A 27945-nucleotide genomic window follows, 5' to 3' on the forward strand; every position below is an offset into this window, starting at 1 on the left:
TTCATTATACCGTTATACCACAACGTGTCATATACTGAGATGCTTTTAAAACATTTTAAATGTCAACTTATCATTTTTCCCTCATAAAAGGATATAGAAACATTATCACAAGTTGAACTTTCTAGTTGCTTAGAACCTGAATGAGGAGGAGTAATTAAAAATTAGTGTCCCATGCTGGACTGTCTTTCTTGATTTTTCTTTAGAAAATTTAAAAGTTGTAAGCAACAAACCTGTTGCATAATTGCAAGAGTTAATTAAGGAAAACTCATCTGCGTGTGATTCACATGACATGTCTGAAAGTCAAAACGAAATTATCATCTAATTTTCTGAACTAAGTTTAACATGGTTCCCTAGAAGGCTGAAAAAACAAACTATTCCCTCTGTGGTTATAATTTCTGATTTTGTTAAATTGAATCCATTAGTAGAAAAATTATTGATCGGGGTATTATTAGATATCGCTATAGACACATAGACAATAAATATTTAGAGAATCTCTATGATTCTCCCTAGAACTCAATTTGCACAAAACTGTCATTTTAAATCACAGAAATACTCAGAATATCTGAAACATATATTGGAAAAAGTATCTGCTAGGAGCCAAGAAACCTGGCTTATAATTATATCTCTGTCACCAACTCATTTGGACATTGAGAAGATCAAACTATTTCTGTGATTCATTACAGGTCAAATTAGGGATAATTGCCATGCCTATCTCACTAGATTTTGTGAACATTGAAAAAAATTCACTTTTTCAAGAAAGATTCATTCATTCATACAAGTGCATATTTACTTACTCCATGCTAAGCTGTGTTAGCAGCAGGGAGTCAGCAATGAACATGGCAGATGAGACCTTTGCTCTCATGGAGCTTAAATTTAAGCCAGAAATAAAACCTCAGTTACCTGTGGGATGAGTATCACAAAGATATGTGTCAGTATCATAATGATAATGAATGGTAGTTTAGGAAGTCAGAGAACTCTCTGAGAAAGTGATAGGCTGAGCTCTGCAGGGTAAGAGTTGTGTATGCCAACAGCATTTAAAGTCAAGGAAAGAACATGTTGAATAGGTCTATAGAAATTTGAGGAAGTGTGAATAATCCAGAATAGCTAAAACCATGAGTGGTGAAGAAGAAGTGAAAGATTATAGTTATGAAAACACATTGTGACATGCCTAGGGAGAACACAACATGGTTCAAATATTTTGGAAAGCATTTTGGTAAAATGAAATAAGAATCTCAAATAATCTTTTTAGCATTTTTTTAGATAATTTCACATCTGCACAGCTATCCTATTAAAAATCATGTAATATACAGACAAAATTAAGAGCAATGATGTTTATTAATGTATATTTATAGTAGAGAAAAATGAAAATTATATAGGGGTGAGCAAAAAATTATGGTTTGTGTAAATGAGGAAATATTTGCAGCTAATAAAAATCTGTACATGGAGTTCATAATAATAGGAGAAAATATTTATTTAATAATACTAAAAGAGAGAAGGAGGGGGCAAGGCAGACATGGGTCCAGGTAAATAATAATCATTCCATGATTCTCTGTTACGATTGACGAAATCTCAGATGAGGATATCCTAATTTTGTATAGGGATTTCTGGCGAACCTATCCACCTCTCCTCTGGAAAAGACAATATCTTGATTATGTTGGAATGTCTCCAGAAAGAAGATGGAAACATCTCATCTTCGCTGTCCTGGTGAGCAAATAAATCTGTCCTTTGACCTGTAAGGAGACACTATTTCTAGTTTCAAAGAAGCTCTTTGCTATGGGAACAACCTTGAAAAGATAACCTAACACAAGATCAACAGAAATGCCATGGAGAAATGCCTGTCCAAAGCCCTATTTTTTTTTTTTTAGCTTTTATTATTATTATTTTTTTTACTGTAAATATTTTTTAGTGTTTTAGAAAGGGTTACTATAATGAGCACATGACATTCATTATTGTGGGGAAAATGGACAGTTGGCTACATAGTGACTCAAGTTTCTTCCTGCCTCATAAGTGTTAGCTAACCTAGGAAAATTTCTGACACTAGTTAGATGTAGCAACTTCTCAGAGCCGTTTCTATTAAATAACAGCTCAAGACATACTCTGTCTAAACTTGAATCTACTTTAAATTATATGATGTAGTTATTCCATGTAGCAGGGGCAAAAACGCAAACCCACAATTGAGTGAATAATTAAAATTATTTAAAGGAAATTTCCCAGTCATAATATTAACAGTGTATTGTTTAATTCCTTGAGTCAAGTGATCCAATACATTATGCACAGAAAGACCTTTGTAAATATATAAAATAAAATTCAAGTAGTTTGACTCTATGCACATGTTAATTCCACAGAGTATTTCTGGAACAAAAACAGAACTTGCAGTTTTGAAGAGAAATGTTAAAAAAGTGTGGTAAATAAAAATTACTGGATAGTTAAACATAAGAGGCAAAGAAACTATAAAGTTTAAGAATATGTAGCTTATTATTTTCTCCATTCAGATCCAGTATGATGTTCTCAATTTGTAAGATGTTGTGCAAAGAATATTGTCTCAAAATTACATTAGGGAAATCACTTTAGCGTCAGAAGACCTAACTTTGGCAGCCGCTTACTAAATGTATTATCTTGGGTAATTTATCTGAGGTTTAGATATTCTCATAATAAAACAAAGATAATTCCCACCTTAAAGAGCTGTTGTCAGGATCACATGTGATGATATATATGAAAGTACTTTGTAAACTGTAAGATTTATAACAGAAAGGTGAAAGTTTATTACTACTAAACTGAGTGGTAGTGACTTAATACACAGAATATGATAAAGGCTGTGAGTTTTAAATACAGTTTGAGGAGAGCATGAAGAAGGGAACCATTCTTCTAATTCTTCTAAAGGCAAGTAAGAGATTTGAATCTAAGGAGGAGAGGTTATAGCTAGTCTGTGATGGTTGCACATGTTTTGTTTTTACAGTAAGAGCAGAGTGAGAATGAGAGCTAGTGAGCAAGAGAGAGAGAGAAGGAGAAGATGAAAGAGAGACAGAAAAAGAGAAACTGACTTAGGTAGGGTGCCTTAGGCAGAGGGAAGAATTTGGCAAAGAGGCATGAAAGTTTCTATTTTGTTTGCATAACGTTTCAATGTGACAAAACAGTGAAATTTAGCTTACGGGTAGCAATTTTTCTACTAGTTTATCACTGATGTCTGAAATTTCACTTTTATGATGAATTCCTTTGGATCGTTGAGAAAGTCTTTCCTGTTCTTTCTTCTGTACAACAGCTACACACTGTACCTGGTTTCATCACCATATTGACTGCATGCTTCATTTAATTTATTTATTTGTCTGCCTTCCTAAGCATGTTTCTACGAGGTGGGCATGGCAGGAAGGTCCTGTAATTGACGCTACTCAGGTTGAGAATAGGCTTCAATAAATATTTTTTGAATTTAATTGCCTCTGGTTAAAATGCAAACACTTCTGAGAACTGTAACAAAATATGCCTACATTATGACCTCTCCACTAATACAATTTAAAAAATCACTTCTAACTTCAAAGTTAGCTAAGATTATTTTTACCACACAATCCCTTAGTGATACTAGAGAAAGTGGTTAAAAGATTTTAATTTAGATAAAGCCCAGAGAGAACAGCACAGCAGGAGGGCCCTGGGCCCTCAAGTGTGGGAGGTTTCCAGAGATTGAGAAAAAAGGAAAGGAGAAACATAGAAAAATAAAAAACCTTGGTCTTCTTCATATTTTTTCTAAGAATCTGCTCTCCTGACCTTCAAGACATTCATAGTTCTTTTGAGAGGAAAAGAGTAGCAAGCAAAAAACAGTAACCAAGGAAGAACTTTATATCCAGGTTTTCCAAATTCAGACCATGTGAAGTTGATTTATGGAGTGGAGGAAGCAAAACGCATCAAAGACACATATTAACCAGTAGTGTGTCTTCTATTCATGCATGACTTTCATATGTGCATATTAATAGACCCTGTTGCTATTAATAAAATAGAAGTTATATAAGATAATTCAGAGCTATTTAATCAAAATATATGTTATTTAGCATCTAACTATAAAGGTAGTACTACCAAGTTGGGGAAAATGGAAGTTGTCATTGACAAACTATTTTTGTTTTAATAATTTAAAATGAAAATATGGGAAGGACTACTGCAAACCATCTTTGAAAGACTGTTTTTGGCATTTCCTACCTCGGAGTCGTGAAAACTGATGTCAGGCCACACTCTACCATTAACTAGCTGGTGACTTGGGGAAAACCACTTTTTCTTACTGAGTCTTTGACTTAATTTTTCTGTGCTAGTAAAATGTAGATTAGAATAACCAAGAAAGAATATTGTATAATTGTGAATGAGATTCAGGAGTGATAATTCCCCTGTATAAAGATTTACCAAAATTCCAGCGATGTGAAATTTGGTTATTTGAATTTCAGAAGAAAGGAGAGAAAACTACTTTTATCAAACACCTGCTATTTCAGATATTTTGAATTACCTTAAAAATATAATCCCCATAAACCCTGAGATAGATAGTATAATAATCTGCAAGTTACTTATCTTGTAGAGTGTCTACAGCTTGTAAATAGCAGTGTCACCATTCAAACCTTGGTCAGTGTCCAGTTCCTATGCTCTGTCAGTATGCCATATACTGAATGCACCCAATTTTTAATTTTATAAACATAAAAGGAAAGATCCCTATATACCAAGACATGAAAAATCTAGCATTATCCTGAGCCTCTGCTTCCTCTTTGCAAATTACCCCGTAGCAACTCAAGAAGCATTTATAGTAAGCAAATATCTCTTACTTTAGGGAAAGCTTTGGGGTCAAGAAGCTAAGCCGTGTGGCACAGCTCACAAAGCCACAAGGCATGATCTTTCACTTGTTGATGAGTAAAGTAATTTTTAACATCCTTGTTTTGAAATAAGAGTAACTGCTGCCTAGATGGATCCCATAGCACATAGAGGTGTAATGTGGGATGTGAGAGGAGGTGAGTGGCTACAGAACGTGAAGAGTGGAAGGTGCAGTCAAGCTTCAAGGGATTAGTAAACTAACACTGAAGAGAGGAAGTGGTTTCTGTAGCTGCTGATAAAACCCTCATATGCCCTGTCGGAATACATATGCCACCTAAACTCAGTGTTAATTTCCATTTCTTTTTCTCCCTCGCTTCATCTTTTCTTGTACAAACGAAGGGTGTGAAAGGGAGGAACAGAATGTTTTCATAGGGGGAAGTATTTTAAAACTTTTGAGTCATGCTTTCTTTTCCCTAAAAGTAGAGAATTTGACTATGTTTATTTTTTTAGTTTTGATATCCTAATATCACAGTTTTACAATTTAAAAATGTATTTTAAATGGGTATCCGTAAAACATTTAAAAACATTTGACATTTTTAGAAATAGACAGAAATGGGCTTATTCAAACATGGAAAGCACAAAGCATCCACTGCTTTTTTTCCCCCCCAACAAGTTAATATAGCTAAATAGAATAATACTGCTATCAGAAGTATATACTTATTGAATGCAAATTCAGTATCTCTCAAATGGGGTGAGGATAGCGAAGGAGGTTTTACTGAAAGAAAACTTAACCAAATAAGAAAAAAAAAATGTAGGAATAGTTTTCAGTTATTAACTTTGCTAAATAATTAGTAACAAACAATTACCCAGTAAGAGAATAATTTAATGTTTTACCATTATGTTTGTTAAATAATAACCCAAACACATGTTCACCAGCCTTGTATCTTCTTTCTCACTCCATTCCGATGTTTCTCAAAATGCATCAGTCTGTATATTCATCCTTGTTTACCTTCACCCCTAATCATCCACCAGTCCCTATCCCTAAACCTCCACTGAAGACAGGGAGGAGAATTGTTTTCCTCCTCACCATTAAGTGGCACTGACCACATCTGTTTTATACTGCTGTAACCTCATTAACTAGCAAATTACCTGTTGAGTGGATGAACTAATGTTTGTTTCTTAAGGTGAAGTATCTCAAGCACAGGCAGAACCCGCCCTCCCCAGTGGAAAATTGAGAGCCCTAATTTTTAACTCTGGTGTTTGGCTAAGATGTCTGTTTTCATGAACAGAAGGCCTTCTCCGCATTTGAGCAAAGAAGAAGGGCAAAGCCAGCTCCAGAAATAATTGCCGACTTTGAATTCTCACTCTTTCTGCTCCTAGTCAGGGTTTTTCTACTCTCCCTAGCGGTAAATGATTTGCTTCTCCCAGGGAAAAAAAACCTTAAATTTAACGAGGGTCTTTAGTGATTGCATTTCAGACTTCCTTTTGAACAAGCACATATTCTTTACTAATAAAGAAAAAAAAAACCGGCTGGGCGCGGTGGCTCACGTTTGTAATCGTAGCACTTTCGGAGGCCAAAGCGGACAGTTCACAGGTTAGGAGATGGAGACCATCCTGCCTAACACGGTTAAACCCCGTCTCTGCTAAAAATACAAAAAATTAGCCGGGCATGGTGGCGGGCTCGGAGAATGGCGTGAACCCGGGAGGCAGAGCTTGCAGTCAGCGGAGATCGCACCACTGCACTCCAGTCTGGGTGACAGAGCGAGATCCCGTCTCGAAGAAAAAAGAAAAGAAAAAAACCCAATAGAAAAATGAGCCAGATATACAAATTAGTAGTTTAAATGAAATAAAATAATCCTGATCAGTACTTCAAGATGCGTATTAGAATATTGATTAATTTTACCTATAAGAATGATAAAAATGTAACAGATATGTCATATCCAGTTTGGATGAAGATGTGTGAAAATAGACACTTTGCTATCCTATTGATGGGTACAATAATAGAAATAGCATTTCCAGACGAGCCGTTTGTCAATGTTGATCAAAATTTTAAGTTCATATAGTGCTTTGACTCTACAATTCCATGGATAAAAGTTAATTACAGGTTGGGCGCAGTGGCTCACGCCTGTAATCCCAGTACTTTGGGTGGCTGAGGTCAGGAGTTCAAGACCAGCCTGGCCAACACTGTGAAAACCCATCTCTACTAAAAATACAGAAATTAGTTGGGCATAGTGACGCATGCCTGTAATCCCAGCTACTCGGGAGGCTGAGGCAGGAGAATAGCTTGAACCCAGGAGGCGGAGGTTGCAGTGAGCAGAGATAGCACCATTACACTCCAGCCTGGGCCACAAGAGCAGAACTCTATTAAAAGAAAAAAAGTAAAATAATAATATCATTCTTATAATCATAAATAATGAGTAATATGCAAATGTTTAAGAAAATTAAGGAAAACACATACTGTTGGCCAGTCATGGTGGCTCAGGTCTGTAATTCCAGCACTTTGGGAGACTGATGCGGGTGGATCGCCTGAGGTTGGGAGTTCATGACCAGCCTGGCCAGCATGGTGAAACCCCATCTCTACTAAAAATACCAAAATTAGGGAGGCGTGGTGGTGTGCACCTGTAATCCCAGCTACTTGGGAAACTGAGACAGGAAAATTGCTTGAACCCAGGAGGCAGAGGTTGCAGTGAGCCAAGATTGTACCATTGCACTCCAGCCTGGGCAACAGAGCAAGACTCCATCTCAAAACAAAAACAAAAACACATACTATGGAATATTTATGGAGTTGTCAAGAAAAGAATAAGAGCTTTAAACACGAATATAGAAAGATGACCAAAATACATGATGTGCAACAGAGGTTATCTGGTAAGAGAATATCTGTAATTTTATGTTTGTATATATATTTTTAAAAAGTCTCAGAAAACCAGAAAACTCTTAACAATGGTTGCTTTGAGGTGGGGTAGGAGGGAAGGTAACATGTATGTACCTCTGTGTTCCAAGTGATAACTTTCTCTGGTATTCTAGGAAGCTACGATTTTTATTGCCCGCTTTTCATATTGTAAATTCAGTACAGACAAATTTTAAAGCAAAATTTAAACTCTAATTTATTTAAGAGAACTGTTTTGTTTTTCTATGTTCCTTTTCCCCCACTTCATATATTATTTGACTAATATATCTGTGCCATGCACCCTACTGGAAAACTGCAATGCTGCAATGCATAGGCAAGTACACTCTTATACACACATACACATGTCCCTAGTCTCACAGAGCTAACACCCTCCCCAACCCCAGCCATACACCCACACTAATGCTTCTGCTCTTATAGAGTTAACAGACTTTATCTGTGTACATATATTTGTTTACATTGTTGTTACATAGAACTTATGCCTACTATTATTTTGTGTAACATAATATTTTATTATCTGAATTTAGATTAATTACACTGAATATGCCATCAAAGAGAAGCCTCAAAATATATATAATTATTCCCCTATAGTTGGGCATTTGGGATATGTACACCTTTCCCCTTTAATGGATCTGTAATCTAGTGAGTTGTTAGTATCTACACATAAATCATTGAGGATGCTAAGAAGAAAATTGGGGATGGGGTCCCAGAGATGTTTCCTATGAATCCTCTTACTACACAGACCCTGGTGAAGAAACAGCTATGTTAATACCTTCTGCTTCTTGTGTACCTCCTATAAGCCAAGCACTTTGCATTTGTATCTCCTTTAATTGTCACAGTAACAGTGCAGTACTAGTATCCTTATTTTTGCAGTGAGAAAAGAGAATTCAGAAATATTTTATAGGGAGGAAATGACTCACCATCACTTCAAAAAGTCTCCTCTTATTATTGCCTCTTTCAATTCAGGAACTTCATTAATGCTTACATAATCATCACATTTAATCTTCCGACAACTCCAGTCAGATACATATCCTTATCTCAAAGTTATATCTGAGAGAATTCAAAGAAAATAAAATATTACGTTCATATCAGAGACTCTTACTAAGAGACACTCTTAGCAAGGGTATTGGGCAACACGAACTGGTGATGCCATCTCACTGTGAGACTCCCACCACACCCCCAATACAGGGATGAACTCTCTGTTGCAGGTTTTTCTTGATTTTCATTACTGAATAGCCTCAGTCCTTCTTAGGTGAGATCATGTTGTTCTTCTTCCTTCATAGGTACCTAAGATTACTTTTTCCATTTTGGTTGAAACCAGAGAGATTATAAAATCACAGAATCACAGGCTGCTGAGGCACTTGATGTGAGGGGAGCAAAGACAAAGAGGTGGCAAGGTGAGTTTAATGCAGAGGCTGAAAATATATTTATCTTTGACATTGTGTAGTGATAAGATCACCCCTAAAGAGAAGCTTCTATTCCTTACACAAACACAATCCACCAAAGAGAGTTCAAAACTGCTTCCCTGCAATATCTGGAATCTTGAAGTTCAACCTGTACACATTCATTTATTAAAAAACATTCTTGTCACTCATTTCAGTTGCACCTAAAGATAGAGACGGATCCTCAGACTATTTCACTTCCCCAAGGATAGGAGAGGTTGTGAGCATAAAATTTTAAGTTAAAAGATTTGAGTTAGAATTATAGGTCTGCTTGTGATTAGGCTTTGGTAACTTATTACACCTCTGAGCCAGTTTTGTCAAAGTGAACATTAGGTTTTTTGAATAACAAATCATTGTGAAGATTAAATACAATTACTTAGCAAAGGTGGCTATCATCATCACTCATCATAATCATCATCGTCATCATCATCATCATTATTTTACAGGTCAAAAAACCTTTAGAGCATCCATCTTGGGTTATCTAGTCCATTCTTTCTAATCCCTATATTTGGAATTACTCTCAGACGTTAACTCATTTCTCATTTCCCCCAATTTCCATGGGTTGTGCCCCAGTTCTCAGGGTCTATTTCTAGCCTTCAGACCCCATTACTTTCTGAGCTGCCCAGTGACATCCTGGGTGACAATGCCTCTGTTGTGCACCATCAGGGCCAATCTGAGCAAACCTCCCTTTCGTGGTACATTGACTTTGGCCAGCACCAAGAAAAGCTTTGGCCAGTACCAAGAAAGCTTCTAAGATTCCAAAACAGGCTTTTCTGACTCCTATAACCTAAACCTTTAACCTTCCAACTCTGCATTTTCAAGTTTTCTCCCAACTTCATTGTTGTTGTTCATTTATTTTTGCGCAAAGAGTGATTTGTGTGAAGATTTTTGGGGAATTATAACGTGCTACAGAAACATTGAAATTGCTATTGTTTCTGTCTTCCAGCCAGCTGCTAGTAAATTCTTAGCCCTAAATTATAATCATTAAAACTAAAAGCATGAAAATCCTCATTTACATTTTGATTTCTTCTACATTTTTACATCTACAGCATACAGAAGTACGCTTTTTTATGTTTTGGGGGAGAGGGCTTTACAATCTCATTTTTATTGTAAATCACTTTTTCAAACATTGGAGAACCTAATGCAGTCTGTCTCTCAATTCAGTAAAGCCTCTCTAGGTCAGAAAAACCAGGAATAAAGTTGAGTTTATTTAAGATGAACTAGATATATTCAATTCTTTATCAAGAAAAGTGGTTTTATTGGTTTCAGCTAATAATCTCAAATGTATTAATCAAGTGTTGACAAACTACAAAATTTGGAAAATTGTTTTGGTGAAAAGATACATAATTTATAATTTATTATGAGGCATTTCTTTGTGAGCAATTGCTTATTATAGTTCAAACTCTTTTTATGGGTCAAACAATGTCACAGGAAAGTTATTTAAATTGTGTTTTGCTCTGCTACCTCATAGATACATTGAGTCAGGTGATATATATTTGTCTTGCATATTAATAATAAATGCCAAGCAATCCTATGGAACATGAAGAAAGAATATGAACAGCCACTTAACATGAGAAGAAATAGAAATAATCAATAAACACTTTAAGAATGCTTACAGTTTGAATAAGAACCAAAATTAAAATGAGGCCTTGATAAATGTACCATATTGCTGCTGCAGTGTTGGATCCTGCAGTCCCAGTTATTTGAGATGCTGAAGTGGGAGGATCACTTGAGCCCAGGAGTTTGAAGCCAGCCTAAGCAGCCTAAGCAATATAACAAGACTCTGTCTCTAAAAAAAAAAAAAAAGAAAAAAAAAAGAAAAAAAAGAAAAATTTTATATTGCCCAAAACGTAAAAGATTCATAAAGATTCATAACAACCAATGTTAACCATAATTTGAGGTAGCACTGTCCAATAGAACTTTCTGTGATGATGGAACTTTCTGTATCTGTGGTGTTCATTATCGTGACCAAAAACTACATGTGGCTATTGGTCAGTTAAAATATTGCCAGCTAAGTGTGGTGGGATTACAACTGTAATCCCAGCATTTTGGGAGGCCCAGGTGGGATGATTGCTTTAGGTCAGGAGTGTGAAACCAGCCTGGGCAACACAGTGACCTTGTCTCTAAAACAAAACAAAAAAATTAGCTAGGTGTGGCAGCAGGCACCTGTAGCTCCAACTACTCTGAATGCTAAGGCGGGAGGATCCCTTAAGCTGCAGTGAGCCATGATCATGCCACGTCACTCCAGAGCCTGGGTGACAGAGCGAGATCCTATATGGAAATAAATAAATATTGCCAATGTTACTAAAAATTGAATTTTTAATTTTTTTAAATTTAAATTTAAGTAGCTACATATGGCTAGTGGCTTCTGTGCCAAACAGCACTGGTTTGAGAAAATAGGCAGTTCAATAAACCTTTTATAGTGGTACAAACTTATATACTCCTTTTAGAAAATAATTTGAAAAAATGTATTGAAAAAGCATGTGTATTTCGACTTAGCAGTACTGATGTCGGTAACTTGTAGTACAAAAATACTTGAAAGTGTTCAAGAACTCAAATAATAATTATGTCAGCATAATTTGTGAGAACTAATAATTAGAAACCAATTAAATACCTTAAATAATCATTAATAAAAAAGAAGTTAAATTATCATATGTTCATACTATGCCGTTTTGTACAGTTATTTTTAAAAGTGTATGTTAGATCTTCCAATACTGATTTGAAAAGCTATCCGTGACAGTCTAAGTGAAAAAATAATTATATAGTCAAAAATATACATAGTATAGTAAATCCATTTTCCAAAAGGAAAAATAAAAAGTTTGTGCATGTGGATTTGTCTATGCATAAAGATATATGATAATATATAAAACTAAGTGCCATTGGTGGTTTTCACTAGAGGGTGGGTTTATACACTGAAGTGTTGCTTGTATATTGTAAAAGCATATTTTCTTCATGAAATTAAAAAATCTATATAAATATATTAATTTCTTATTTTACACTCACTAGACCTTAGCCAGGATTCAAATTATGCAAAACTTGTATTCTACCTTTTAAGATTTTACAATTTTCTAGGAAAAATAGACATAAATACTTCATAAACAATTGTGAACATTGGGATGTTGACTACGCCAATATAAGAAAGGGAGAGGATACATGACTGTACATTTAATCTCAATTTGGAATGGTGTTGCTAAGGGTAGTTGCAATGTTTGTGCAGAAGTGTGGGTGAATGATAGGTGTAGAATCAGCTGACTTTCAATGCCAAGATCACATGGTATTCATTCTGCATGGACACCTACAGGAGTTGCTAATCAAGTGCAACCTTTTGCTGATAGAGATCTCTTTTAAGCTTTTCTCAGGTCTTGGATCAAAAGAAGCAGTCTTTCTAAACTATACATTTGATCTCACTTGTCTTTCTCTTAATTAAAAAAAAAAGACTTTAGAAGTCTCCACACTGTTTTCAGAATACCGTCAAGTCCAAACTCCTTAGCTTCTTATGCCAAGACCTTCACAATCTGGCCCCAGTTTACTTTTTCCACCTTTATTTTGCACTACTTCCCATTCACTTTCCTCTTACAACACATTACTCATTCTTTCCTGAACTTTGACAAGCACTTTTAAACTTTCATGTCGTTTTTCACACAGGTTTCTCAATAGTACCTTTAATTACACCTCTCTGTCCTTATCTAACTGCTGTACTCAAGGCCTAACTTAATGTTACCTCTTTGAATTCCTCCTTGATTCCCATAGGCAAAATTAATTTCTCCCACGCCCTCTGTTTTCTGAAACTCCCAGTAATTACTTCTATCTTAGAGACAATGTTTACACATTAAAGTTAATTATTTGCATTACTCATTATCATTTTCCCCTATCAATGATGAATTGCTGGTATCATGTCTTACTCATCTCTGCATGAAGTAATGCATGTATAACCTGGCAACCTGGCATCCAATAAGCCCTTGATATATGGAGCTATTATTTTGTTGTTTATATTAGTGGTGCCACCTCAAATGTATATTACAAGACTTGGCATAGCACATACTTTAAAGACTTCTCTGTCAGCTAAACCCTGATTGAAAACAGTACTGTCATATTGCTCACCCCTATGCTTTTGTGAACCCTAAAGTATTTATCTTCCCTACTTTCAGCATATCATATTGCTAACTATCTTTATATCTTCACTTAGTTTGTCATTTGTTCCAGAAATACTTACTGAACACCCATTATAAACCAGATAGTTTGCTAGACACTGAGGATATAGAATTAAATAAGATGAAAATTATTTCTGCCTTCCTGAAGCTTACCATCTAGCAGGGAAAATAATAATTAAACAAAAGATTATGTAATTAAAATTTCATATCTGCTCTGCAGGAAAATCATAGGGCATTGTGCATAATTATTTTAAAAAGCTCTAACTTCATCAGATGGATTAAAGAAGTCTCCTTGAGGAAGTGATATTTACGCTGATATCCAAATAATGGTCAAAAATGAAGTAGAAAAAAGTGACCAGGGATAGTGATGGAGGTGGGAAGATGGGAAAGAATTTCAGACAAAGAGAACTAAACTCAGAAAGGTAGTCAGCATATTTTATAGAGCCAAGTTGTTCAATAATGAGTGTAACTGTAATTCTCAGTGGTAGGTAAATACAGGCCTTTTGCTCAGTATTCCGGGACCTGCAACCTATTTTCAATATTTCCCTTCAAACCTATGCCTGATCCTCATGGGCCATGTTCCTACTCAGACTCTTCTTTCTGGTTGCAATATTCCATCTCTCAAGTTCAAATTCTACCCATCCTTCCAGAGTCAATTCTAATCCTGAGGTTCTCTCTTATCCAACTCACTTGGCAACAATGACACTTTCCTCTCCATCATTTCCATGTCATTTTATCTCCATTTATCTCACGATCTATATCTATATATGCAATTCATATTTATCTCTATACCCCCTTCTCAAAAGAGGTCTAGCACAATCCCTGTACCAAGTACATATTTTATATATTTTTATTGAATAAAAATGACTTTTAATGAGCCGTATATGACACTGATGAAGTAACTAAGAGGCGCATCAAATGTCTACAGAGTTTAAAAAGCAAAACTATTCAGTCAAACATTCGTTTAGTTAGAAGTTGGACGTGCATTTATCACACGTATTGTTGGAGGCCAGTTAGCTCAGTTGGTTAGAGTGTGGTGCTAATACCATGTGTAGCATGTAAGGTTGCAACCTTTGCAAACAAGGAAGCAAGAGAAAATCAACACAGTTCTTGCAACCACAGTTGGAAATCAAGAGCACAGATCTTATAGCCTAGTACTAGGTTGTAGTGTTTCCCTACTACCATCCCTTCCCCCACACACATATTATGACAAAGACATTTACTTCTATTAGTTTTTAAATAAAAATTCTAAAATTAACCTAGCTCTCTCCCTCTGAGTACCTTCAGAAATCTATGGTTTGTGGAAGCCATGACACTATTTTCTTGTGCAAAGTTAGCATAATTCGGAAGGACAAGTACAATCTCCTTCTTTAGCTCTGAGGCTGAGAGAGGCACGTATGTCTCTGGGTTATGGGACCAACCTCTTTCTCCTGAGTCTACTTAAAAAGAAATATTGAAAGAGCTGGCTCTATCATTATCTTCCCCTTAAAGGACATCTTCCTTCTGACATGAAACTTTATTTTTCTTTGGACAAATTGAGGGACTGACATCTCTCCTAATTTCAAAACTTTGAGGATAAGGTAGCTTGGTTGTCCAGGGCTCTGGGTTGGTTAATAATGATTTTGGTGAGTAAGGACTTAGTGTTTCCAAAATTTGGTGCCTGCAGAGGTTCCTTTGCTGTGCATTGAGAAAAATCCTAATCTGTGGTCACAGAATGAACTGCTAACCTTGGCTGGGCATCTTATAAATGTGGGCCTTTGGTCGTAAGCGTGCAAAACAGGAAAACTATTGATCATGTGTCAATGACCCCTTTTTTTTATGTGTAAAGGATGTAGAGTGTGTAGAATTTTTTAAATGGGGAAGAATTTCTCCCCCAACTCCACCATTACCTCTCATAGGAAATTCTATGCCAAGGTGTTTTCATCTCTCTTAAGTACAATAAAATAAAAAAAAATGAAAATGAAAATAATGCGAATGGGCCAGGCATGGTGGCTCATGTCTGTAATCTCAGGACTTTGAAAGGCTGAGACTGATAGATCACTTGAGGTCAGGAGTTCAAGACCCGCCTGGCCAACATGGTGAAACCCCATCTATATTAAAAATACAAAAAATTAGCCAGGTGTGGTGGCACAAACCTGTCATCCGAGCTACTCGGGAGGCTGACGCAGGAGAATCGCTTGACCCTGGGAGGCAGAGGTTGCGGTGAGTCAAGATTGTGCCATTGCCCTCTAGCCTGGGCAACAGAGCAAGACTCTGTCAAAAAAAAAAAAAAAGAGAGAGAGAGAGAAAGAAAGAGAACGAAAGAACATAATGTGGATGGAGCAAGAATGATTGAAGTAATTCTATTGAACTCTTCAAATTACACTGACAGCTACTGGTTAAAGAACCCAATTGATTAATATTGAGTCCTTAAAGGATTCAGTCAGTTGAATCATAGGAGTGCCTAAAAAAGAGATTTTCTCAAGAGAGGAAACTTCACTTGATCATGAGAACAGGAAATATGTTAGTCTCAGGTTCAGATTGCATCAAATAGTTGATATTCTCATCGAAACTGACTCTGAACCAGCTAGCTTTGCTCTCTCCTGCCTCCAAGTTCTTCATTTTCTCTGGAGGATTAGGCCCATTTGTTTTTCTGATTCTGCAGCTTTTTCTAAACCAGAGGCAAGAATAATCTCAGTGCCAGATAAAGGAGATATAATTTCACTGTAATGTTGCTCCGTTCTTTTTTATTGTCCAATAATTTTACGCACATTGTCAAATGTGACTGAAGTGTGAGGCTTGCTCATATTTTACTGGTGTTTTTCTAGAGATGGAGACTTGGAGGAAGAAGAGTTTGTAATCTACAGCACCCTGAGAAAACATCTCTTCTCTTGTCTATCTTCTCTCTAGCTGCACGTGCCTTTGGAGCAGGGAATTTAGTAACTCTCACTACTGTATCTTCAACACCTTTCTTATAGCCTAGAATGACAGTGAATGTCTCTGGAATGAATAAACTTTGCAGAATAGGAAGATTAGCTTAGAAAACTGGAGATGTTCTGCAAGATTAAAAAACAAATGCCTCAAGGGGACATGAATGCCATCTATTAGTTTCTTAAGACTACACAATTGGAGGTGAAAAAAAGTCTTCTCAGTGTTACTATAGACAGCAGAGAGCAAAGTCCAGAGTCAGAACCCACAAGTTTGTGGAAAAAATATTTCTCCTCCAAAAGTCTACTGCTTTTAAAAATTATCTTGAAGAATCGTGTAGTAGCTATATCTGCTAATGTGAGTGGAGTATTTTCAGAAGACTAAAAGGAAGTTGGCATTAAATTTTGATTACTGTCATTCCTTTTCAAGTAGACAGGTTATGCCATGCATTTTATGACACTGCAGGCTCATTTGCCCTGTGAACCTCTCTCTAACCTCCTCTCCAGTTGAGAAGAACTAATTATTCTGCATTGGAAGAGTACTTTACACATCTCTTGGCATAGCACTGCCACACTGAAACATATTTTATTTGTACCAGATTGAGAGCCTTCATGAAAAAGGAAATAAAAGAGAACTAAGGATTGAGTTACTATGTCAGACACAGTACTAGATTTTCTTTAGCATTCTGTACGTACTCTCCTTTAATTGTTAGACTAGCTTAAGAACCTTGGTATTATATTCCCTATTTTTCAGATTTAAAAAAAAAACTAAAGAGAGAGGAACAGAAACTGACCATATGCCACACGTATAGTAAACGCTGTTCCCAAGGTTAGAACCCAGATCTGACTGAGAAGAGGTCTTAAGCCCATTTAACTCCACCACACTTAGAGGCAGTGGAGCATAGTAGCACTGGTTCTAGAATCAGATTGCCTGGGTTTATATCTCAACTTTGTCTCTCACAGACTACCTAATTTTTATGAATCTCTACTGTGGTTGAATGTACTACAAATGAAAAAAGTAATAAGTACACAACACATAGGATTGTTGTGAGGATTAAGTAAAGCAATTCTTACTAATCATTTAGAAGAGTTCCTGAGACATGGTAAATGTTGAGTAAAGGTTAACTATTTTTGAGAACAGACAATAGATCATCTTCTTTTGTATCAATAGAACTTAGCGTGGTCCATAATTCAATGTTAGGCAGTTAGTAAACCCTGAAATAATGATTGTGGAATTTAATTATATGTTGATTAAGAGGCAGAATTAAGAAAACTTACTAGAATTTTCTGGAAAATATTTCACAGTTCATACAGTTCAGGAAATGTAGTGTGGGGTACCCTTATTGCTTGTGGATACTCCCACAGTCCTTTTTCACCTGTATTTTTTCAAAGCACAAGCTTTTGAATGTCAATTAATAAATGTGGAAATGATAATGAAATTAGAAAAATGTGTGACCTCAAAAATAATAATTTTCAGGCAAGAATTACCAACTGATGCTAAAATTAGTAGATGAGGACGTCCATTTCTGCTTCAGATGTAGAATGTGACAAGAAAATGTCTTTCCTTTCTTAACAATGAGAAAAAGACAATCTACCAAATCATAAAAATATTTTTGAAATCATAAAGAGAGCTGATATTGCAAGGCAAACCAACTGAATTCCAATGAATGGCATACTACTCTGAGAAGGGATGGGACAAAAGAACTATTTCATTTCTGACAGAACATAAGAGGAAAAAATATTGCTGTCCTAAAAGCAAGTACAATGTTAAAAATCAGCTACAATGTTACCAAATTCTTTAAAGCAATGTGTAGGATAGCTTATTCATGACCCTGAGAACCTAAACACAAAAGGAGTTTACCCTAACTCACATGTACTTTTCCACAGGCTTCCAGAGGTGTTCATGCAGAAGACTGGACACAGGACCCTTGGTGGCACCAGTGTGTGGATGAGCAGATAGTGACTGATCGCCACTGGGGTAAGTTGGAAATGACCATTCACTTCTCTGGATGCATGTCTCAAATAAAACAAATTACTAAGCCACTGAGGAAGAGGCAACAACTCCTCCAACATCAAGGGCCAGACAAAGGTCCTCTGTTTACATGAATGTGATAACATAAAAGGTAGGAAAATCTTATTTCTCCAGGACCCAGAAAAAGACCCATTCCTTCTGGGAGAAGGGTAGAATTAAAATATCTCTGCCTCTTGGAAAATTGAAAGAAAACTTTTGGGCCCACGTTCCTGGACTGATACAAAGCAGAAGTCTGCTACAACTGGAGTATGTGCAGGATCCAGGAGGAAAAGAGAAGCAGGAATGCTGAAAAGTCAAAGCTTCAAGGCCCAGGTGTATACAATCTGCCTAAGACTGAGACTGGGTCAGAAGAGCCAAGAATCTCATCTTCTCTCCAAGAGCTTCAAACTGAGTAACCAGCAATAATAGTCTACCAACTGGGACCAGGACAAAGGGTGACAAGAGAGTCTCTCTGTGGTAGAGAATGACTGAAAGCAGGGGATGGATCAGGAATACTGGGGGAAAAAAAAAAAACAAAAAAAAAACAACGTTCTGGTACCCAAGGAACCACTCTAAGCACAATGTAGATATCCCATCACTGGAGGAATTGGAAGTGTGTGGTACACTTCAGGTAACAATAGCAAAAGCAATTACCAAATCTACCCTAACTACTAACTATATTGACTCAACTCAGAAGTAGAGGTACACGCATTTCCAAGCATAAATACTATTTCCTTTTGTATCTACTGTTTTTCCACACACAATTACCAATACTCAGTAACAATTATATTCTGTGCCCACAAAAGCAAGAAAGAATGACCCCATTGTCAAGAATAAGAAGCAAGAATCCCAGCACTCTGGGAGGCCGAGGTGGCCAGATCAGGGGGTCAGGAGATCGAGACCATCCTGGCTAACACAGTGAAACCCCATCTGTACTAAAAAATACAAAAAATTAGCCGGGCGTAGTGGCGGGTGCCGGTAGTCCCAGCTACTTGGTAGGATGAGGCAGGAGAATGGCGTGAACCTGGGAGGTGGAGCTTGCAGTGAGCCGAGATCGCACCACTGCACTCCAGCCTGGGTAACAGAGTAAGATTCTGTCAAAAAAAAAAAAAAAAAAGCAAGAAAAATAATATTCAGAGTTGAGTCTGATAGCTGAAACTATAGTTGAAACTCTCTGACAGGAGTATTTAAATAATTATGATTAATGTAAAAAAGGACCTAAAGAAAAAGGAGAATGACATGCATAAAGAGATGAATTTCAGCATAGTGATAGAAACAATAAATACAATCAAGTGGAATTGCTAGAAATTTTTTTAAAAAACATGATAAGGTAAAGAATATTGAATATTTATAATCAGATTGAATGCAGCTGAGAAAAAAAGTAAACTGGAAGATGTCCATAGAAATTATTCAAACTGAAACATAAAAATAAAAAAGATTGATGAGGCCAATATACAAAAATGCATGGTAATTTTACATATTAGCAAGGATGATTTAGAGATTATTATTATTTCCCTTTTGTTATGGGAGATGAGATGCTATTTCTTTGAAGGCCCCTTCTCTTCTTTAGCTCTTGATTCCATTCTTTTTTCTTTTCACAAATCCTCTGATCTTAGTGTGTTTCTGTCTCCCTCATCAGCTATTTTACTCTTTATTAAATTATTTGCTTTGTTATTTAGACTCTCTAGTAGTTACATAAAAAGAAGCACAAATAAACCTCTTTGACTTCCTGTCTCTCCGCCACTCGCCACCCACCTCACTCCCTCCTCAACATACTGCTACCCTGGTCTTTGTTCCCACTACTACCCTCAATCAGCTCTAGTCAAGACAACAAGTATAGTGGTTACTTCTCTGCCGTTGACATAGTCTATTAGGAACTCTTGACCAGCAGTCACTCCTGCTTTCTTGAAACATTTATTTATTCTGCTTTCCTTAACACCACACATTTCTTTTTCTGCCTCACTGAGACTTCATTCTGTCTCCTTTTCTGGCTTAAATTATCCTGTTCAACCTCTAATTGTTGATGTACTTTAGGGTCGAGTCTCAGATTTCTTTCTGTTGCTTTCTTACATTTTTTCCTGTAGAAAATATCCTCCAGTTCTAGGATTTTAAGTACTACTTGTATGCTGATGTCTTCCAAATTTCCATCTGGACATCTTTCGTGAGCTCCAGACTTGCATACACAACTAAATTCATGACATTTTCACTTTGAATAATAATAGGCATTTCAACTTTATCATTTCCAAAAAAGAACTGTTAACTCTCATCCACCTTCAGCAAATGTATTTCTCCCATAATCTCCCTCATCTCAGTAAAAGTTACCATTATCTGCTCAGATAAGTGAGCTCAAGTTAAAACTTAGGAGTTTCTCAAGCCAAAAACTTAGGAGTTGTTTTCGATCGCTTTCTTCTATTTACTCCCCATGCCCAACGCAGCAGCAAGTGACATCATTTGTACCACCCAAGTATATCCTGAATCTTTCCTTTTGTAGCATGTCTATGTGCATCCAAGCCATTTGGACTATTATATTAGCATCCTAACTGGTCTTTGTACTTCATCTACTGCTTTTCTAAATTCCATCCTCACGGAGCAGGCAATGTATTTTTAAATATATGTATGTGTGTGTGTGTATATATATGTATGTGTGTATATATGCATATGCACATATATACATATACATATATATACACACACATATATACACACATATATACACACATTATATATATATATTTCCTACCATGGTCTATGTGGCTTCTGATCACCTCTCTGATCATAACTCCTTTAGCTTTCCCTCTTACTCACTGTTTTTCAACAACACTGTTGTTGTTGTTGTTTTCTGTTTCTTGAACATGATAGTTTCCCCCAATCCATTGTCTTCTTGCTCCTGAGTTTCTTTTCATTCATATGGAAGCCTAAGCATTGTATCCCCAGGAGGGTTTCCCTGACTATTGTAGTTAGCATCCTACCACTCCATTAATACAATTCTGGCTATTCTCCATATTCTTTTGAGGAGGTGAGTAGAGACAGCAAGATGGGCATGGGAAAAAAGCTAACAAAGTGTTGCCTCAGACTGAGACTAGCTTCATTCTAATTTCACAGAATCTCTGGAGAAAAGTCTAGTACAGTGTAAATAACCCCTTGGAGTAAGGTAGTGGCCTTTTGTACTCCTGCATCAGTCATTGTTTTTTTTTTGTTTTTTTGTTTTTTTGTTTTTTTTTTTGCCAAGGTCCAAGGGAAGGACAGACAGTGAGATTAGCAGACTTCCTGAGCAACAAGGCTGCCAATGACCAAGGACAATTCTTTACAGAAGGGAGAAACTGTGGGTGGCAGACAACATTACTACTTCCAGCAAGCGGAGGGGTCAGGGCAATGGGTAGCAAAGAGAATATGGGCAGGACATCAACAGCTTCTATTATACAATGTTCATCTTTGCGGTTTGTTCAGCTTTTTAAATATGTAGGTTTGTGTCTTTTGCCACCTTTGGGAAATATTTAGCCCTTATTTCTTTGAGTATTTTTTAGCCTATTTTTTAAAATTTTTTATTGTGGCCAAGTTAGCCTAATATAGCTACCATTTTTTCCCTCTTCTTTTGAACCAAACTAAATTTTAGGTGGAAAGATGGGTATAGGATTTGAATAACATAGTTTCAAAAATTCTTTTTAATTCTAACATTTTATAAGTTTGTAATGGTAACAATATTATCTAAGTTTGTTCATGATAATTAATCATAATACTGACATGGATATTATTTCCCTTTTCTAAGCATTTGATTTACATTATGATACATAGTCAAGTAGTGAGACTTGATTATGCTTTTCAGAATTCATTAGATCTGCAGAAATTATATGCAGGTCTGCAATCACACTGAACCACCCTCAGTCATCTTGTTTACATTCCACTCTACCTAGAAATCAACTCTAGCTGTAATAAGCCAACTAGAAATTTAACATCATATCTTCTGCAATTACTTTCCTTACCACTGTAGGCTAAAATAACTTTTCTCTTTACTCTAGAAAATGATAGTACTTAGCACATTACACAATGATGTCATTAATTTTGTATAGCTAAGGATGATCTCAGTGCCCAAGATTTTCTAGTAGTTAAATATTTTCTCACCTCAAACATATTCAGAGTTCCTTCTGACTTTTACAAGTCTTACCCCCATTAAACTCATTTAAATCTACTCAAAAATTGGAAAATAAAGACAAAATCTATTTATCTTCTCATTATTTTCCCTTTTATTTCTGTCAGCTCTTGAAATAAACTGGTTTTGCCTTTTCATCTAATTTTTATTATTTTATCCAGGCTCAAAAGGAATCCATTTGTTCAAGCAACTAATGTCATCAACTTCTAATGAAAGAATGTACAGTGTTTTAAATTGGCTGGAGATTGATATTCCTATTTAGAAAACTACTTACTATAGCATGACAACAAGATGTATGGAAAATAAAAGTCTAAATAGATTGCTTGGAACAAACAGACTTGGAACAAAAGCAAAGGTTGTTGGCTGAGACTGCTGGGCAATACGTGAGACCAATGTCTCAAACTCTGTGTTTCTCCAGCTGATAATAGATTTTCCCTGAAATGAACGGTTAATTTCCTGGTCAAATACATTGGGGGAAATGCTGTAGCAGTGTGATTTAAAACATAAATTAACCATTTAAAAATGTTCAGAAGTCCTACTGAAAAGAAATCCATTATTCTTAAACACTTATGCAAACATCTCTCAGTTCACTAATAATTTCAGATCAGCCAGGAAACTTTTGACTTGGACTATTATGCAGTTATTCCCAAGTATATTTTCTCTTTTATTAGTCGTTTCTGTCAGCCAGTGTTTGGTTGCAGAGTACTGACTCTATATAGATAATTCTAGCAGAAAGAAATTTATAAATGTGTGCTAAATCACTAACAGAATTTGGGGCATAAATGAAATAACAGACTTTTAGGTAGAACTTCCAAAAATCACTTAGAAATCCATATAACAGAACTGTGTCTCTAAGGGTTTTGCTCTTTCGATCATAATCAGGAATCTGACTGTTGAATTGAGAAGCTGCTGCTACAGAAAGTTTCATAACCTCTGTGTTTTGTTGTGACCCACACCAGCAAAATAGAGGTCTCACACCTGGCCTTTCTCTCTACTTAAAACAATTTAAATTCAGATTTCATGCTTGTGCATCTGATTGGTGAAACATAAGCATATCCAGAATCTCAGCTTCAAAGGAATCGGGATAATGTGATTTTCAGCTTTCCAGCCTCTACTTCACAGTACCCTATACACCATAATCATTTCCTCCCAACATACACTGTATTGCAAGATGCTAAGGTTTCTGATGATGCAATGGGATGAAATAATAATTCTAAAAATTCTGGCCAGAAATGACGGCTAACACCTCTAATCTTAGCACTTTGAGAGGCTGAGGCAGATGGATCACTTGAGCTGAAGAGTTCAAGACCAGCCTAAGCAAAAGGTAAAACCCTGTCTAAAAAATATGCAGAAAAAAATAGCTGAGTATAGTAGCATGCACCTGTAGTCCTAGCTACCGGAGGGCTGAGGCGATACGATGGTTTGTTCCTGGGAGGTTGAGACTGAAGTGACCTGTGATCGTGCCACTGCATTGTAGCCTGTCCAGCCTGGGTGACAGAGCAAGACTCTTTCTCAAAAAAAAAAAAAAAAAAAAGGAAAAAAAATCTAAATAAAGCTAGTTTCATAAAGTTTCATGAAGCCAGAGATTTATTATATGTGCCTAGTTTAATGTTTGTAATAAAATAGGTACTCAAAAAACAGTGTCATTTAATGAATAAATGCATGAGGTTACAGGATCACCTTGCCAACCCTGTTGTTTTCCTGAAAATGAAACAGAACTCCAAAGAAGTGAAATGACCTTACATTCTCCACAATGGAATCCATCCAAGGTCTGTTATCTTAAGTGTGTTCTCATTTTATTGTTCTATATTCTCATATTGTAATGCAGTGTTTTGCCTTTTAAAAAAGATTACAAGGTGAAAGCAATATGTAATCAAAAGGAATAAAATTAAATGGAATTAACATATTAATGAGCAGTTAAAATATGCAGAATGCTATGCTAAGTACTGTAGGAAGCATAAATAAAATATAAATTCTTATTCTTCTAAATCATCAGCAACATTAAATTCTAATAATGGAGTTTCTTTCTCTATACTACCATACAGAATGTTAGCGCAACATTACACATGTAATTCCTGTAGCCAGTTTTATTTGCATGCCCCTAAACTTGAAGCCCACTGGTTTATGCTTGTGTTAAATAGCTTTCTTTATTATTTTAATGTTTAAAAATCTTTTGCTAATTTTACATGTACTAGTATTTTTTCCTTAACATTATTCTCTGTAGTTATTGGCAAATGACATAAGGAAGGTTCTTACATTCATCTCTATTTAGCCCTGTGTAACATGGAGAGATTTTCTGTAAAGTGTAATTCCATTCATTTAAGAAGATTTCTGTTAATACCTATATTAGTCTCCCATAACAAAATATCGTAGATGGGTGGCTTAAGCAACAAAAATTTATTTCTTACAGTTCTGTAGGGTGGGAAGTCCAAGATTAAGGTGCTGACAAGGTAGGTTTCATTCTGTGGCCTCTTCTCTTGGCTTGTAGGTGATGACCATCTGGCTGTGTGCTCACATAACTTCTTTGTGTGCATGAGGATGAAGAGAGAGAAAGGGAGAGATTTCTTTCTCTTTTTATAAGGGCACTAATCTAATCACAAAGACCTTACCCTCATAAACTAATCTAATCCTAATTACCTGCCAAAGGTTCCATCTGTAACTACCATCATATTGGGAATTAGAACTTCAACATTGTAATTGAGAGGCACAATTGAGTCCATAGCAATATCAACACGAAACAATATATATAGAATATTGCATATTAGCAGAGTAGGACTGGGGTGCTGGTCTCAAAATTGTCAAAACAGAGGAAACTAGATAACATTCATAGGACTAAGCAGTACCTGTGTTGCTAGTGCTTAATGGTAGCACTAAGGTTTATAGTATGTATCTTTATCATGATTAATCTGTAAATAATGTTTTTGTAATTCACATACAATGTAAGAAATTTACAGCAGTATACTTTCATATAGTTTCTCTAATACTCTGTGGTACTGTTATAAATGTTTATTATAATCTTCAGAACAGCTACTAAAAAACTTAAAGTTGTAGCTAATGAACTAATAATGGAGATCATATGCATATCATATGATCTTATATGTAGAAAATCATAAAGACCACCAAAAAACTGTTAAAACCAATAAATGAACTCAGTAAAGTTGCAGAATTAACCTACAAAACTCAGTAACATTTTTAGGCAGTAACAATGAACTATCCAAAAAGAAAATTAGGAAAACTATCTCATTTATGATAGCATCAAAAATAATAAAATAATTAGGAATAAACTTAACCAAGGAAGTGAAAGACTTATACACAGAAAACAACAAAGTATTAATGAAAGAGATTAAAGGCACAAACAAATGGGAACACATCCCATGTTTATGGATTGGAAGACTAAATATTGTTAAAATGCCCATTCTACCCAAAGCAATCTGTAGATTTCATGCTATTGCCATCAAAATCCTAATGGCTTTTGCTAGGGAAATAGAAAAGACAATTCTAAAATTCATATGGAACCATAAAGACCCAGAATAGCCAAACTACCCTGGAGCAGAAAGAATAAAGCTAGAGTTATCATACTTTCTGATTTCAAAATATATTACACAGCTACAGTAATTAAAACGCTATGGTACTGACATACAGACAGATACATAGACCAATTGAATAGAATGTAGAGCCAAGAATTAAACTCACACATATGTGGTTAACAGATATTTGAAAGAGTACCAATAATACACAATGGAGAAAAGATAGTCTTTTTAACGAATTGTGTTGGGAAAACTGGGTGTCAACAAGTAAAAGAATGAAATAGGCTCCCTATCTTACACTATACACAAAAGTAAACTAAAAATGGAGTAAAGACTTAAATGTAAGACATGAAACTGTGTAACTCCTGAAAGAAAACACGGGGAGAAAGCTCCATGGCATTGGTCCTGACAATGATTCCTGGCTATGACACCAAAAGCACAAGAAATACAAGCAAAAATAGACACGTGGGACTATATGAAACAAAAAATTGTCTGCACAAGAAAGGAAACAATCAACAGAGTAAAAAGGAGACCTACAGAAGGAGAGAAAATATTTGCAAGCCATGTATCTTATAAGGAGTTAGTATATAAAATATATAAGGAACTACTACAACTCAATAGCAAAAAAGTACGACTTAATTAAAATATGGTCAAAAACCTGAATAGATATTTTTACTGATAGAGGCATACAAATGGTCAGCAGTTATCTGAATAGATGCTCAGCATCACTAACAACCAAGGAAATACAAATAAAACTGAAATGAGATATCACCTCATACCACCAAACAAACAAAAGTTCAATTTTGGTGAGAATGTGTAATACTTGGAACCTTTTAACACTGTTGGTGAGAAAGTAAAATAATGCAGCTGCTATGGAACACAGTAGGGAGGTTCTTCAAAACATTGAAAATAAAACTACCATGTAATTTAGCAATCCCACTTCTGGGCATATACTCCAAAGAACTGAAATAAAGATCTCTAAGAAATATTTGTACTCCTGTATTTATTACATCATTCACAATAGCTAAATTATGGAAGCAACTGAAATATCTATTGAAAGATGAATGGATATTTAAAAATTTGTGATTTTTTTGCATACAATAGAATATTATTAAGTCTTAAAAAAGAAGAAAATTCTGCCATTTACCACAACATGGATGACCTTGAAGGACAGTATGCTAAGTGAAATAAACTAGTCACAGAAAGATAAATACTACATGATTTCACTCATGCGAGGTACCTAAAATAGTCAAACTCAAAAGCAAGTAATAGAATAGTGGTTACCAGGGAGCAGGGGGACAGGGAGTTGTGAACTTGTTGTTCAATTGATATAAGGTTTTTGTTAAGCAAGATGAATTAGTTCTAGAGATCTGCCCTATAGCATAATAGTTATAGTTAACAATACTATATTATGCACTGAAAAATTGTTGAGGGTAAAGTTTATGTTAAGTGTTTTTATCACAAAAAGGAAACCCACAAACAAACAATAAAACAATGGGACATAGGAAACTTTTGGAAATGGTGGATATGTGCATTACGTTGATTGTGATGATGGTTTCATGAGCATATGCTATGTCAAAACTCATAAATTGTATACATTAAATACACACATTTTATTATATATCAATTATACCTCAATAATGCTGTCTAAAATAAACTAACAGAAGAAGAACAAAGTAAACCCAAAGTAAGAAATGGAAACAAATAATAAAGACAAGAAAATAAATGAATAAAACTAAATTGGAAAATCAATAGAAAAAACTAGTGAAACCAACAACTGCTTCTTGTCAAAATTCAACACATTTGGTAAATCTCTAACAGCTAGAGATAGCACATTTTACTAATGTCAGAAATGAAAGGGCAGGAGGAAGCATAACTATATATTGTTCTAAATTTAACAGAATATAAGAAAATATTTTGAACAGCTTTATGTCAAAAACTTCACCACATAGATTAAGTGAACGATTCTTTAAAAGAACAAAGTAACAAAGTTCACCAGGAATAAATAAATAACCTATATAGCCATTTATCTACTTTACTTGTTTTTTTTTTTGTTTTTTTTGTTGTTTTTTTTTTTTTA

The 27945-nt window shown here is 35.6% G+C and overlaps 1 long non-coding RNA gene across 2 annotated transcripts in view; it reads left to right on the forward strand.

The window, feature by feature from the left end:
• The first annotated feature begins 1528 nt into the window (after positions 1-1528).
• Positions 1529-27945, forward strand: part of LOC140712627 (uncharacterized) — a 65560-nt gene continuing 39143 nt past the window's right edge. For both annotated transcript variants that reach the window (XR_012094359.1, XR_012094358.1), the window contains exons 1-3: positions 1529-1704; positions 8965-9078; positions 18068-18158. This is a non-coding gene — a long non-coding RNA (uncharacterized lncRNA). The remainder of the gene's footprint in view (positions 1705-8964; positions 9079-18067; positions 18159-27945) is intronic.

This window comes from Chlorocebus sabaeus, chromosome 1, assembly GCF_047675955.1.
Source record: "Chlorocebus sabaeus isolate Y175 chromosome 1, mChlSab1.0.hap1, whole genome shotgun sequence".
NCBI classification, from domain to species: domain Eukaryota; kingdom Metazoa; phylum Chordata; class Mammalia; order Primates; family Cercopithecidae; genus Chlorocebus; species Chlorocebus sabaeus.